Source organism: Rhinoderma darwinii, chromosome 3 (genome assembly GCF_050947455.1).
Source record: "Rhinoderma darwinii isolate aRhiDar2 chromosome 3, aRhiDar2.hap1, whole genome shotgun sequence".
Taxonomy (NCBI): domain Eukaryota; kingdom Metazoa; phylum Chordata; class Amphibia; order Anura; family Rhinodermatidae; genus Rhinoderma; species Rhinoderma darwinii.
Window position 1 is genome coordinate 166,890,107 of NC_134689.1, and position 13,704 is coordinate 166,903,810.

The 13,704-nt window shown below is 42.1% G+C and overlaps 1 protein-coding gene across 4 annotated transcripts in view; it reads left to right on the forward strand.

Moving 5' to 3' along the window:
• The window catches only part of TAFA2 (TAFA chemokine like family member 2), a 343,128-nt gene that overhangs the window by 93,567 nt on the left and 235,857 nt on the right, over positions 1–13,704 (forward strand). For 2 of the 4 annotated variants that reach the window (XM_075857009.1, XM_075857010.1), the window contains exon 2: positions 13,426–13,519. The exons of the other annotated variants lie outside the window; for them this stretch is intronic. The gene's annotated coding sequence lies outside the window, so the exon portion shown is untranslated. The remainder of the gene's footprint in view (positions 1–13,425; positions 13,520–13,704) is intronic. 4 annotated transcript variants of the gene reach the window in all.

A 13,704-nucleotide genomic window follows, 5' to 3' on the forward strand; every position in this document is an offset into this window, starting at 1 on the left:
ATTTACTAACATTTACTGTCACTACTCAATGCAACCTGGCATTTCAGTTCTGTGAGCTGTATGAGCCAAGACGTGCTTTGGAATACAGCCCATGGTAGACTAATACTTCAGATACTTTTATACTGCTCAATAGAATGCCAGTCTTGATAAATCTCTATCCTTAGATGCAGGAAAATTTCCATGCAAAAAAATAAAGGGTGGAGAAGCTGACAAACAAAATATCAAGTAGCTTGAAGTGACACAAAGTCTGGTGGAGAAAGATCTATGTATGGAATCTGTCATGAGTATAGAGGTGAACCAAAGCTGCCAGAGTAGGGCTAAATATTCTATTTGGGTCTGATATTGGGGGATGATATTATGAATAGTAGGGCATGTGTTCTAGGTCTTCTGAAGAACTTGTGCTATGTAACAGTATGATTATTTTCTTACCTTTTCAACTATGTTAGCTTTTCTTTCGGAACAACCTATTACTTTTGGGGCACCTGCAATAAAACACACAGCACCTATTAAATAAAAAAGGAGCTTAAGAAAAACACCCCTCATAATGCAAAAATGCATCTTTACTGGAAATCGTGAAATGATAAAAATATATTCTTAATAAAAACAAGTAAGATAACTTCAACATTGAACGCAGCTTTCGGGTACATACTTATAATTACAAAATTTAAATCAAAATTACATTATAAATAGTGGATAGTCAGTACTCAATCATTGCCACATAGTATCAGCTTAGCTACACAAAAGTAAATCACCAGGGAATAGAGACTAAAATATAAGTTGTCAGTAAAATAAGTAAAAAAAAGCATACAGACCCTAGAGATCAGCACTCCCAGTTGTGCTCTTGATGATTTACCTGTGGATAGAAGTAGCATGATGAATTCTGGTGTATAGAGCTATAAAGTACTCTCTGCTCACGTTCAGTCAAATGCTGTAAAACTGATAGAGTTTCTTAAGGCAAATAAATGGAATATTCTTCAATGACCTGACAGTCAATCATCTGACCTTAATCCAATTGTGCATGCTTTTTACTTACTGAAAACAAAACTGAAGGACCAGAAAGACCCACAAACAAGCAGTAATTGAATGTGGCTGCAGTAAAGGACTGGCAAAGCATGTCAAGGGAAGGAAATTAGCATTTGTTGAATTCCATGAGCTCCAGGCTTCAGGAATTCATTGACTACAAAAGATTTGCATCAATGTATTAAAAATCCTTTTATTTAGAATTCTGTTAGTTTGTCCAATTACTTTTGAGACTGTGAAAATTTAGGAACTGTGTAAAAAATGGCTGTAATTCATAACGGTTAATACAATATTTTCTATTAAAACTTCTTCAAATTAAAGCCTACACTTTACTCTCATCTTGATAGCGTTGTTTTAACTACATTGTGGTGGTGTACAGAGGCTAAATTGTAAAAATTGTGTCACTGTCTAAATACTGCTGGACTGGACTGTATATATATTTTTTGGTGTTAAATATATGAACTCAGGGGAATGTATGATGGGGTATGGGATACATCAAATCCCAGACCTCAAAATAAAATCAAGCCCCAGATCAGACTAATTTATTTATTTATTGCTCCTTGCCCAGGGTTCCTCTTCACCTTTAGGCGCTGGTGTTAGCGACAGTATCCAGGACCCATCGCAGTTATTTCCTTAACCAGCCCCCTTAATCCATGGACAGTGACTCCTTTTGAATGATGTACTGAGTGGGGCGGCAGGGGAAGCCAGCATCAAGGGAAGTATTAGGCTACATGCACACGTTGCGTATGTTGCTGCGGAAAATATGCATCAAAAGTGCACGAAAATGCAGGAAATTGGCAGGGAAAAAGCGCACCTAATTGCACATTTTTTGATGCAGTGTTTGGTGCCGTTTTTGCATTTTGTTGCATAGATCGTTGTGTTTTCATGCTGCGGGTTTTTATGCGTTTTTTCTTAGAACTAGGCAGATCAACTTCGCAAGCGGAAACACAAGCTAAATTGACATGCTGTGGATTTTAAAATACGCACCGCAGGTCAATTTACATGCCGAAAAAAACTGCAGCGTGTACATGAGATTTCCTAAAATCCCATTGACTTTGCTGGTACTGTATTATGCTGCGGATTTGCCTCACGGAAATACGCACGGCAAAACCGCGCGTAATATTCACAGCGGCGTGTTGCTGAGGTTGAGCAGAATGGGAAGGACAAGTTGGCGTTCTGCTAGGCTGGATATCATCAGTGGGGTGGGCAGCACTTGCTACAATTAAGAGGGAATATCTTCCCGTGGCTCTGTGCCGCCCCCTCTGAAACACTGCATAGTGCCGTCTGAGGAGAGATACTCATCTCAACTAATGGCAAAAGCGGCCCTGTCTGTGGCAATGTTTAAGGTTGTTCAACTCTGGTCTCCATATAGCATCAAGCTATATCATTCCCCCTTAATATCAGACTTTAAGCCAACTACATCTCCTGCTAATGAACATTACCGACTAATACATCCATCTTGGCTGACTCCACTAGAAAAGAAACATAGAATTCCTGACTCACTGGGTATATTCCTTGCGGAGAAAATACCATATGTTAATCACTCATCCTTTTGAAATACCTTTAAGGCATATTTGCGTGGATCTTCTATATCCTTTATCATCCCTGATTTTAACATGCCAAACACTGGAAGCATATGTAGCAGATCCTATTGAAACCAAAAGCTTATCTTGGGTACAAGCTGGGAGGAAATACTTGTTTTATCTACAGCAGAAGAAATGTGGTACTTTCTTTGCCAATCAGAAGGACTTTGAAGTGGGCAACCAGTCAAAATCTACTGCTACCGTCCTTAAAATCCACTCTCTATCAGTGAAAACTCTTACTTCTACTCCATCTATCCTACAATATTTCACCTCATTCTACCAATACTTAAATAGTACAGACGTTAACGTTTCAACATATTTGTCAGATTTCATATGTCTGAAGACAAAAATCTTATATGGACGGCCCTATGCCTTAGCAGATTTGACAAAGGGCAATTCGCCGGATCCAGAAAGACTTTACTTGGAAGTGTATCGTAAATATCGGAAATAAAAATCACTTTCCTGAAGATATACTGTTCCTCCCTTGAGCAAAAATCCTTCCCCCTTTCATTCTATGACACATCCATAGTTGTAATACTAAAGCCAGACAAATATTCTATAAAGTGCAGGTCATACAGACCCATCTTTTTATTAAATATTGATTACAAGCTACACACCAAAGTCCTGGCTAATGGTCTTAACAAAGTTAGCACATCTATGATTTTTTTCAGATCAAGCTGGATTCCTTCCAGGCCACAGTACTTCCGACAATCTCTGCAGAGTACAAATTGTCTCCCAGATTGGGTCAGTCAAAATGGAGTATTCTACTCCATCTAATGGCCTTCCCTCCAAAAAAATGTTGACAAATTCTAACCAATCATGGTTCGTCTCCGACATGACCTCAACTACAAAGGAATTCCGCATACTTCTGGAGAAGATCACGTAGTTTTATATGCAGATGAGCTAATTCTCTTCCTATCCCAACCTGATACTTTGCTCCCTAGGGATAGCCACTTGATCAATGAATTTCGTTTATAATCGGGACTCTGAATTAATTGAATGAATCATCTATTATGTTTATGTCACTAGTGTCCACATTTCTAATGACGTCAGATGCACTTTCCAACCCTTATTACCAATATTTAAAGATAAGTTTAAATTATGAGGTGCATTGCCTATGTCTACAGAAGAGTGTATAAATATTATTAGGACGGTGAAGTTGTCCAAATATCTCTACATTCTCCAACATGTTTTTGCTTTTCCAGGTCTAAACTTCAGCTTGCCAAGCTACATTGTCCTAAAGTCTTAGCTGGTTTGGCACTATCTGATATACTGTATATCTATATTACTTGACTGGCCAACTCAAGTATTTAAACTCCTGGTTATCACCGGATAGCCTGTCAAAACCTGACACTTACCTTGCAAATTTCTCAAAACTCCAGGCAATGTGGCCGATCCTACAACATCCCCAGGAAATCCAAGCTAGACATTTACCAATGCACAAAGTGGCCTGAATGGTTTGGAAGGACTAAAATGAAAATCCCTTTGTTTACCCATATTCCAACTGAAACTCTTTTATGGAATAATGCAGGCCTATTTAATTTAGAAAAATTCTTGCACTCTTCTTTCTAGGTTTTAGATGACATCTTTGTTAACAATGTATTATTATCATTTGAACAACTGCAAAACAAGTATCAGATCACTAAAACATACTTTTGCAAGTGTAATGTCCCCCAAGACATTACTTGTGAGATGTGTTGTAAATTAATTTTATGACATTTTTGCACTTTTAGGTAGTGTCACTTTAAAATAAGAAATGTAAAGTTACAATGCACTGTGTTACAGCCTATGCAGGAGTGGATTAGACTAAGAAGTTTCCAGAAGGTGGGAGGAGCTTAGGAGATAGAGGGTGGACCTGGTTCAGTTAGAGGAGGAGTGTCAGTTAGCAGTTAGAATCAGTTGGAGTTGGAGAGGAGGAGAGTGGTACCTGTGACCTTCCATCTAAGATCCAGAGACAGGTTGCCTAGAACATCAGACAGCCTATACACAACAAAAGAAAGCGCACAAAAGCCCAAAAATAGCAAAAATATAAAATCTTTATTATACAGAGATCAATCATATATATATACAAAAATATATTTGACATTGTTAAAACGTAGGACCATGGGAGGATAGAGATACAGTAAAGGCAAGATGGAAACATGCCAAGTGGTATACAGTACAACCACCCACAAGTACCGCTAAACTACTGCATCTATGTAAAGCCCACATATAAATATGAAAACATAAAATACAAGAAAGATGGATAGCAATAATACAGGAGCAGCTATATGGAGCTATCAATAATAATTCAGAGTGTGTAGATACCAAAAATCAATGCAAACCAAGTACAGGAGAATGTATGCAAATAAACGCCCAGAACATCAGGCCATAGTATAGCTCGCAAGCAGTGGCGGATTAAGTAGACCATGGGCCCTGGGCTGTTACCCAAACTTGGGCACCCCCTTCCTCACCGCCGCCCTGCCGCGCCGTAACTATTTTTAACACTACTTTTTTGGGCAAGCATTAACAGTGTTACGATTTCCCTTGTCACAGGGCTGTGTCCCTACATACTTACAGTATCACACTGTGCAGGGACACATCTGCCTGACAAGGGGAATTGTCTATCAGTCCTGGACTGCAGAAAGACTTTTTGTGAAATACAAGGATTTCCTATAATAAACATGTCAGGAGAGGTGACAGATTCTCTATAAATCTAGTGACTCACAGGTGACGACGTCTCAGATTCTAGTAGTTTTTTTCCTCTTTTCTTCTCCATCCGGTCCAGCGCTCATGACGACTTCTCCCGGCCATGACTCATTTCTGCAGAATTTGCCACTCAGACGTCTCCTCACTTTTCCAACATTTCCACACCTATAAACGAAAATAAAGTTATCATGGTGCCACATACTGTACCCCTAAATATAATAGCACCAAACACTGCGCGCCTGAATATAATAATACCACACACTGTAAAACACCACATGCACACAGCCCCTGTACATAGTGCCACATACAGCCCCTGTAGATATTACATACCCCCATAGATATCGCCATACACAGCCCCCTCTATATATCACACATCCCCCCCGTAGAGAGCGTTACACACTGCCCCCTATAGATAGCGCCACACAGCCCTCCCCCTCTTGTAAATAGCACCAAAAAGCCCCCCCTATAAAGAGCGCCACACAGATACCACTGTGGATAGAACTACACAGCCCCCCCCTTGTATATAGTGCTACACAGCCCTCCCCTTTTGTATATAGTGCCACACAGCGCTCCCCCTTGTATATAGTGCCACACAGCGCTCCCCCTTGTATATAGTGCCACACAGCGCACCTCCTTGTATATAGTGCCACACAGCGCTCCCCCTTGTATATAGTGCCACACAGCGCTCCCCCTTGTATATAGTGCCACACAGCGCTCCCCCTTGTATATAGTGCCTCACAGTGCTCCCCCTTGTATATAGTGCCTCACAGCGCTCCCCCTTGTATATAGTGCCACATGTACACATTTAAAAACGTTATATTATATATATATATATATATATATATATATATATAAAATGTATGTGTGTGTATCAGTGTGATTGAATGATTTTATTAAAAAAATATTTACTTTTTGAGATACAGCTGCTTTGTATCCTGTGTCCATCAGGATCAGTGACACGCAGGATCCACCTCAAATCTATCACATCTAAGATTATAATTTAGCGCAGGGCCCGTTTCACTGATCCCGTCAGTCCTGCTGACCTGACGGATACAGGATACAAAGCAGCTGTATCTCAAAAAGTGAAAATATTTTTTAATAAAACGTAATTACAAAGTTGCACCAAACACACATTTTTATTATAAAAAATAAAAAAATAATATAATAACTGCTGAGAGCTCTATGGGGGGGGGGGGGAGAGTTATACTGCAAGGGGGTTTAACCGTCTGACTGCAGGCAGAGGGCTCTAGGAATAATCCCGCCTTCCCCCATAGGGTCCTCAGTAGTTACTATACTGCAAGGGGGGGGGGGGTTGAGCGTCTAACTGACTGAAGAGAGCTCTATGGGGGGAAACTATTATCCCCCCCATAGAGCTAGATGCCGTCAGTTAGATGGTTAGCCCTCCGACCCTTACTGCATAATCCCCCACCTAGCGTCGGCCAGTGACTTTAACCAGTTCAGGACCGGGCTATTTTGAGCTTACAGGACCAGACACCGTTTAGCCATTTTTAGCACGTGTTAGTTAAATGGCTATAACTTTTTTATTTGTTGGGCTAACGACGTGAGTTTTGCTACGTTTTTTCCATAGACAATGCAGGTTTCTTTTTTTTATCGTTTTTATACACACCTTTTCTGCTATTTTAGAATTTTTATTCATAAAGTTTGAAAATAATAGTAAAAAAAGAGGCTTTTTTAAGTTTCAGCTTTTTTTTTGGTAATAACATAGTTTTACCCTAAAATAGACCTTTTATTTGTAATCGTCATTGTTTACCGTAAATTTTAATATAGTACATGTCTATATTAGGGTAATTGGGTCAGCGCTAGCGTTACAACAATGATTGGCGGGGGGAACGTTTTTTTTTGGGGTGGGTATTTTATGTGTATTTATTATTTAAGTTTTTTTTTGCACTTTACTTTACAATTTTTTTATTACTATGGTCTGTCCCTCAAAGGTCAAAAAAGACCTTTGGGGAACTTTATATATTTTTTTTCTTTCTTTTACACCATGTTTTTCCACTGTAACTGGGGCTGCACAGCAGCCCCAGTTACAGGGGAAATCAGCCCTCTCATAGTGACGATTGTCACTAATAGGGCTGTGCTGGGTCTAGTAAGACCCAGCAGCAGTCTGTTAGTAACAGCACCCAGCGATCATGTGAACAGTCCCATGATCACCGGGAGGAATAGAGACAGCGCCGCTGCTGCTGTCTCTATTCCTATACACAGCGTTCATTGAGTGCTGTGTAAAAAGACATTGGAGAAGACAGAAGCAGCGAAAGCAGCTTCTATCCTCTCCTCAGGGTCCCCGGCAATCACTGACAGCCGGAGACCCGACATTCAGCTGCCCGATCGCGCGGGCAGCAAGTTAAAACCTGAGCCGTAAAAAGTCTATGGCTCGGGTTTTAAGGACCCTGACCGCTGGCCGTAAAAATACAGCCAGCGGTCGGGAAACAGTTGGGCAGGAGGATAAACCGGCAGCCAGTACTAACCTCAGCGACGGTGACCACCCACCCGGCTCTTCTCTTCCAGCTTTGGAGTAACAGAACAGCCGTCCGTCGCTGTTCTGTTACTCAATGGAGGCGTGTCCTAAGCACTAGCAGGCGTGCTTAACGCCTGCTACCTACCCAGGCCTATTCCCTGCTCCTTTTCCCCATCTCCGTAGCGGCAGTTACCAGCGCTATCGCGCTGAATAGTTTTATAAGACGATGTGCGGTTCGGGCTGCCGTGGGCCCCCCGGGAGCCCCGGGCGGCCGCCCGAACCGCCCATATGATAATCCGCCACTGCTCGCAAGAGAAAAGAAACAGCCTTAAGAGAAGGACATCTTCTGAAATCTACTAAGAGTAACAGGAATCCATTCTGTGGACTGTGAACAATGTCGCCATATACGTTGGTGAGTCTCATACTTCTTATATACACCTTTACTACCCTTATTGACAGGCTGAGAGCCTTTACACAGAAGCAGAAAGCTGCAATTATGAACAGAATCTTATCGTCCTACTGAATTGACAAGGGTAGGAAGCCACAAGGAAAGCAGCGAGAGAGAGGGTCCCCCGCTCCTGCATCTGGCGCTTCATTGTATTGCAAGGATTTAATTATTTGTAAGAGATGTGCCTTCATGTATTATGAAAGACTGTAACCGCCATTTTATATAGAAAACTTAAAGAGGCTCTGTCACCACATTATAAGTGCCCTATCTCCTACATAAGGAGATGGCGCTATAATGTAGGTGACAAAAGTGCTTTTTATTTTAAAAAAAACGATCTATTTTTACCACTTTATTAGCGTTTTTAGATTTATGCTAATGAGTTGCTTAATTTCCAAGTGGGCATATATTCACTTTAGACCAAGTGTGCGTTGTGCAGAGGAGTGTATGACGCTGACCAATCAGCATCATGCACTCCTCTCCATTCATTTATTCAGCGCATAGGGATCCTGTTAGATCGCTATGTGCTGTCTTATACTTACACATTAACAATACTGAAGTGTTTAGACATTGAATAGACATTCCACGGAATGTCTATTCACAATCTCTGCACTTCGTTACTGTTTCTATGGTAGTTACAGCCGAGGAAGCGTGATGTCGTTGTAACCTGTCATTTACTGCGTAATCTCGCGAGATTACGCGTCCTCTGCTGTAACTACCACAGACAGAGTAACGAAGTGCAGAGATTGTGAATAGACATTCCATGGCATTAAGCAACTCATTAGCATGAATCTAAAAATTCTAATAAAGTGGTAAAAATCGATTGTTTTTTAAAATAAAAAGCATTACTGTCACCTACATTATAGCGCCGATCTCCTTATCTAGGAGATAGGACACATAATGTGGTGACAGAGCCTCTTTAAGTAAAATTGTGCCGCGAGCAAGCCTGTTAAACTGCCACTCTTTAGCCTCCTGGCTTATTTTGCATCCATAACACCAAGGACACCCCAAAACACCATCAGGACAGGAGCAGACAAAGGGAGTGTCCCGGGGGACATCAAGAGACTACCATCCTCATTAACCAGTGCAAACCCCCTCATCACTAGCTGTGGGCAGGCCCTGAGAGGAAGGGAAGGGCTGTTGACCATCGTGATCCACACTGGGAGCCGAGCTGAGAGCTAATTTGTAGGCCTATGCCTTTCCCCTTTCCCATCACTCCTCGGGTCACCTGATCGCACGCTACACAAGTATTTTCAATGCACTAAATGCAAAATTTTCCATTCCAAACGAAATTCTCATCTCATCAAAGTAATCCGCTCACAACGTCCAGATGGTCTAATTTCCATGATTTACTCTCATCTTAACCATGCCAACGTGGCACATGTATGCTATGCGATATACAAACTAATATTCTTGATGAATATCTTCTGCTTTTTCAAATAGTTTAAATTGAACCACTGACACTAACTTTTCCCTCTTGTGCCTACTGAAATGATGCAAAATACTTCATATGTAATCTTTTAATATGTATGTAGACACGTCTGCATGAGTCTATTTATTATGCTCTTACCTCTTTCAATAAAACAAGTTAATATATATATATATATATATATATATATATATATATATATATATATATATATATATATACAGTGAGGGAAATAAGTGTTTGATCCCTTGCTGATTTTGTAAGTTTGCCCACTGTCAAAGACATGAACAGTCTAGAATTTTTGGGCTAGGTTAATTTTACCAGTGAGAGATAGATTATATATAAAAAAAAAAACAGAAAATCACATTGTCAAAATTATATATATTTATTTGCATTGTGCACAGAGAAATAACTATTTGATCCCTTTGGCAAACAAGACTTAATACTTGGTGGCAAACCCTTGTTGGCAAGTACAGCAGTCAGACGTTTTTTGTAGTTGATGATGAGGTTTGCACACACGTTAGATGGAATTTTGGCCCACTCCTCTTTGCAGATCATCTGTAAATCATTAAGATTTCGATGCTGTCGCTTGGCAACTCGGATCTTCAGCTCCCTCCATAAGTTTTCGATGGGATTAAGGTCTGGAGACTGGCTAGGCCACTCCATGACCTTAATCTGCTTCTTTTTGAGCCACTCCTTTGTTGCCTTGGCTGTATGTTTCGGGTCATTGTCGTGCTAGAAGACCCAGCTACGAGCCATTTTTAATGTCCTGGTGGAGGGAAAGAGGTTGTCACTCAGGATTTGACGGTACATGGCTCCATCCATTCTCCCATTGATGTGGTGGAGTAGTCCTGTGCCCTTAGCAGAGAAACACCCCCCAAACATAATGTTTCCACCTCCATGCTTGACAGTGGGGACGGTGTTCTTTGGGTCATAGGCAGCATTTCTCTTCCTCCAAACACGGCGAGTTGAGTTAATGCCAAAGAGCTCAATTTTAGTCTCATCTGACCACAGCACCTTCTCCCAATCACTCTCAGAATCATCCAGATGTTCATTTGCAAACTTCAGATGGGCCTGTACATGTGCCTTCTTGAGCAGGGGGACCTTGCGGGCACTGCAGGATTTTAATCCATTACGGCGTAATGTGTTACCAATGGTTTTCTTGGTGACTGTGGTCCCAGTTGGCTTGAGATCATTAACAAGTTCCCCCCGTGTAGTTTTCGGTTGAGCTCTCACCTTCCTCAGGATCAAGGATACCCCACGAGGTGAGATTTTGCATGGAGCCCCAGATCGATGTCGATTGACAGTCATTTTGTATGTCTTCCATTTTCTTACTATTGCACCAACAGTTGTCTCCTTCTCACCCAGCGTCTTACTTATGGTTTTGTAGCCCATTCCAGCCTTGTGCAGGTCTATGATCTTGTCCCTGACATTCTTAGAAAGCTCTTTGGTCTTGCCCATGTTGTAGAGGTTAGAGTCAGACTGATTAATTGAGTCTGTGGACAGGAGTCTTTTATACAGGTGACCATTTAAGACAGCTGTCTTTAATGCAGGCACCAAGTTTATTTGGAGCGTGTAACTGGTCTGGAGGAGGCTGAACTCTTAATGGTTGGTAGGGAATCAAATACTTATTTCTCTGTGCACAATGCAAATAAATATATATAATTTTGACTATGTGATTTTCAGTTTTTTTTTTTTTTTATATATAATCTATCTCTCACTGGTAAAATTAACCTAGCCTAAAAATTCTAGACTGTTCATGACTTTGACAGTGGGCAAACTTACAAAATCAGCAAGGGATCAAATACTTATTTCCTTCACTATATATATATATATATATATATATATATATATATATATATATAGTTGTGCAAAAGCTTTAGGCAGATGTGGAAAAATGCTGCAAAGTAAGAATGCTTTAGAAAATAGAAGTGTTCATAATTTTTTATTAGGGAGATCTAATAAAAAATAAAATCTACATAAGAGAAATCTAAATCAAATCAAGATTTGGTGTAACCACGCTTTGCCTTTAAAACAGCATGCATTTTCCTAGGCACACTTGCACACAGTTTTTGAAGGAACTCTGCAGGGAGGTTGTTCCAGATATCTTGGAGAACTAACCACAGATCTTCTGAGAATGTAGGCTTCCTCAAATCCTTCTGTCTCTTCATGTAATGCCATACAGACTCGATGATCTTGAGATCAGGGCTCTGTGGGGGCCATACAGTGGCGGATCATCATTAGGGCGGTTCGGCGGCCGTCTGGGGCCCAAGGCTCCCAGAGGGTCCATGACCGCATATAACCGCACAGGCCCCCTCATGCCCCGTGGCATCGCTAGCACCGGAGGGGGCACTGGTGCTAGCGACAGTCACTTTCACTTGTATCTGTGTCCTCAGGACGCAGATACAAGTGAATTCTATAGGCTGCAGGCCACGTTAGGCTGCGCTTGCGTCCCGAATGGAGCGTGGGCCGTCGCAGCAACTGGGCAAGGTAAGTACAATATTATTATTTTTGTTGGGGGGGGGGTAATATACAGGGGGGAGTGCTGTGTAGCACGATATACAAGGATGGGAGCGCTGTGTGGCACTATATACAAGGGGAGAAGAGCTGTGTCTCACTATATACAAGGGGGATTGCTGTGTAGCACTATATACAAGGTGGAGCGCTGCGTAGCAGTATATGCAAGGGGGAGTGCTGTGTAGCACTATATGCAAGTGGGGGAGCGCTATGTAGCACTATAAACAAGGGGGGAGGGAGGGCTGTGTGTTACTATACAAGGGATGGAGGGCTGTGTGGCACTATATACAAGGGGGGCGCTGTGTAGCACTATATACAAGGGGGGAGCGCTGTGTGGCACTATATACAAGGGGGGAAGCACTGTGTAGCCCTATATACAAGGGGGGAGCGCTGTGTGGCACTATATACAAGGAAAGAAGCACTGTGTAGCACTATATACAAATGGGGGAGCGCTGTGTAGCACTATATACAAGTGGGGGAGCGCTGTGTAGCACTATATACAAGGGAGGGGGCTGTGTGGCACTATACATAAGGGAGGGGATTGTGCGGCACTATATACAAGGGGGGCTGTGTGGCACTATACACAAGGGGGGAGCGCTGTGTGGCACTATATACAAGGGGGAGCGCTGTGTGGCACTATACACAAGGGTGGCTTGGCAGCACTTTACACAAGGGGAGCTGTGCGACACTATACACAAGGGGGCTGTGTGGCACTATACACAAGGGGGGCTGTGTGGCACTATACACAAGGGGGAGCTGTGTGGCGCTATACACAAGGGGGAGCTGTGTGGCACTATCTACTAGGGGGGCTGTATGGCACTATTTACAAGAGGGGAGGGCTGTGTGGCGCTATCTACTAAAGGGGGACTGTGTGGCACTACATACAAGAAGGGGGCTGTGTGGCACTATCTACTAAGGGGGGCTGTGTTCCACTATCTACTAGGGGGGCTGTGGGGCACTATATAAAATGAAGAAGGACTGTGGCACTATCTGCAGGGGGCTGTGTGGTGCTATCTGCAGAAGTCTGTGTGTGGTGCTATCTACAGGGGGCTGTGTGTGGCGCTATCTACAGGAGGCACAAAGGGGGCATTATTACTGTGTGTGCACAAAGGAATGCAATTTTGGGATGGGGCACTTTTATTTTATCGAGCACTATTATTAGCATCTGGGGCACTGTGGATTACGAGTTTGTTTAGAGGATGGGGTATAGGTGGGGATGATGCTGGAAAAGCGAGAAATTAACATGTCTGTGTGTCAAATTCTGCAGATACAAGTCGTGGCTGGAATAAGTCATCACAGTGGTCTGGACCGGATGGAGAAAAAGGGAAAGTGAACGACTCTAATCAGAGAAGACATCACATGTGAGTCACTAAATATAAATTTGCTGTAATCACTTATATCGCCTGCAGAGCTCCTGTGTATACCTGTAATGTTCCATTATACGCTCACTACATGGTGGTAATATTGGTCTTTGTGTAGTGGTTTTTATTCAGTAACCGTATGGTGGTATTATTCATTCACTATGTGGTTATGGTGTGGTGGTATT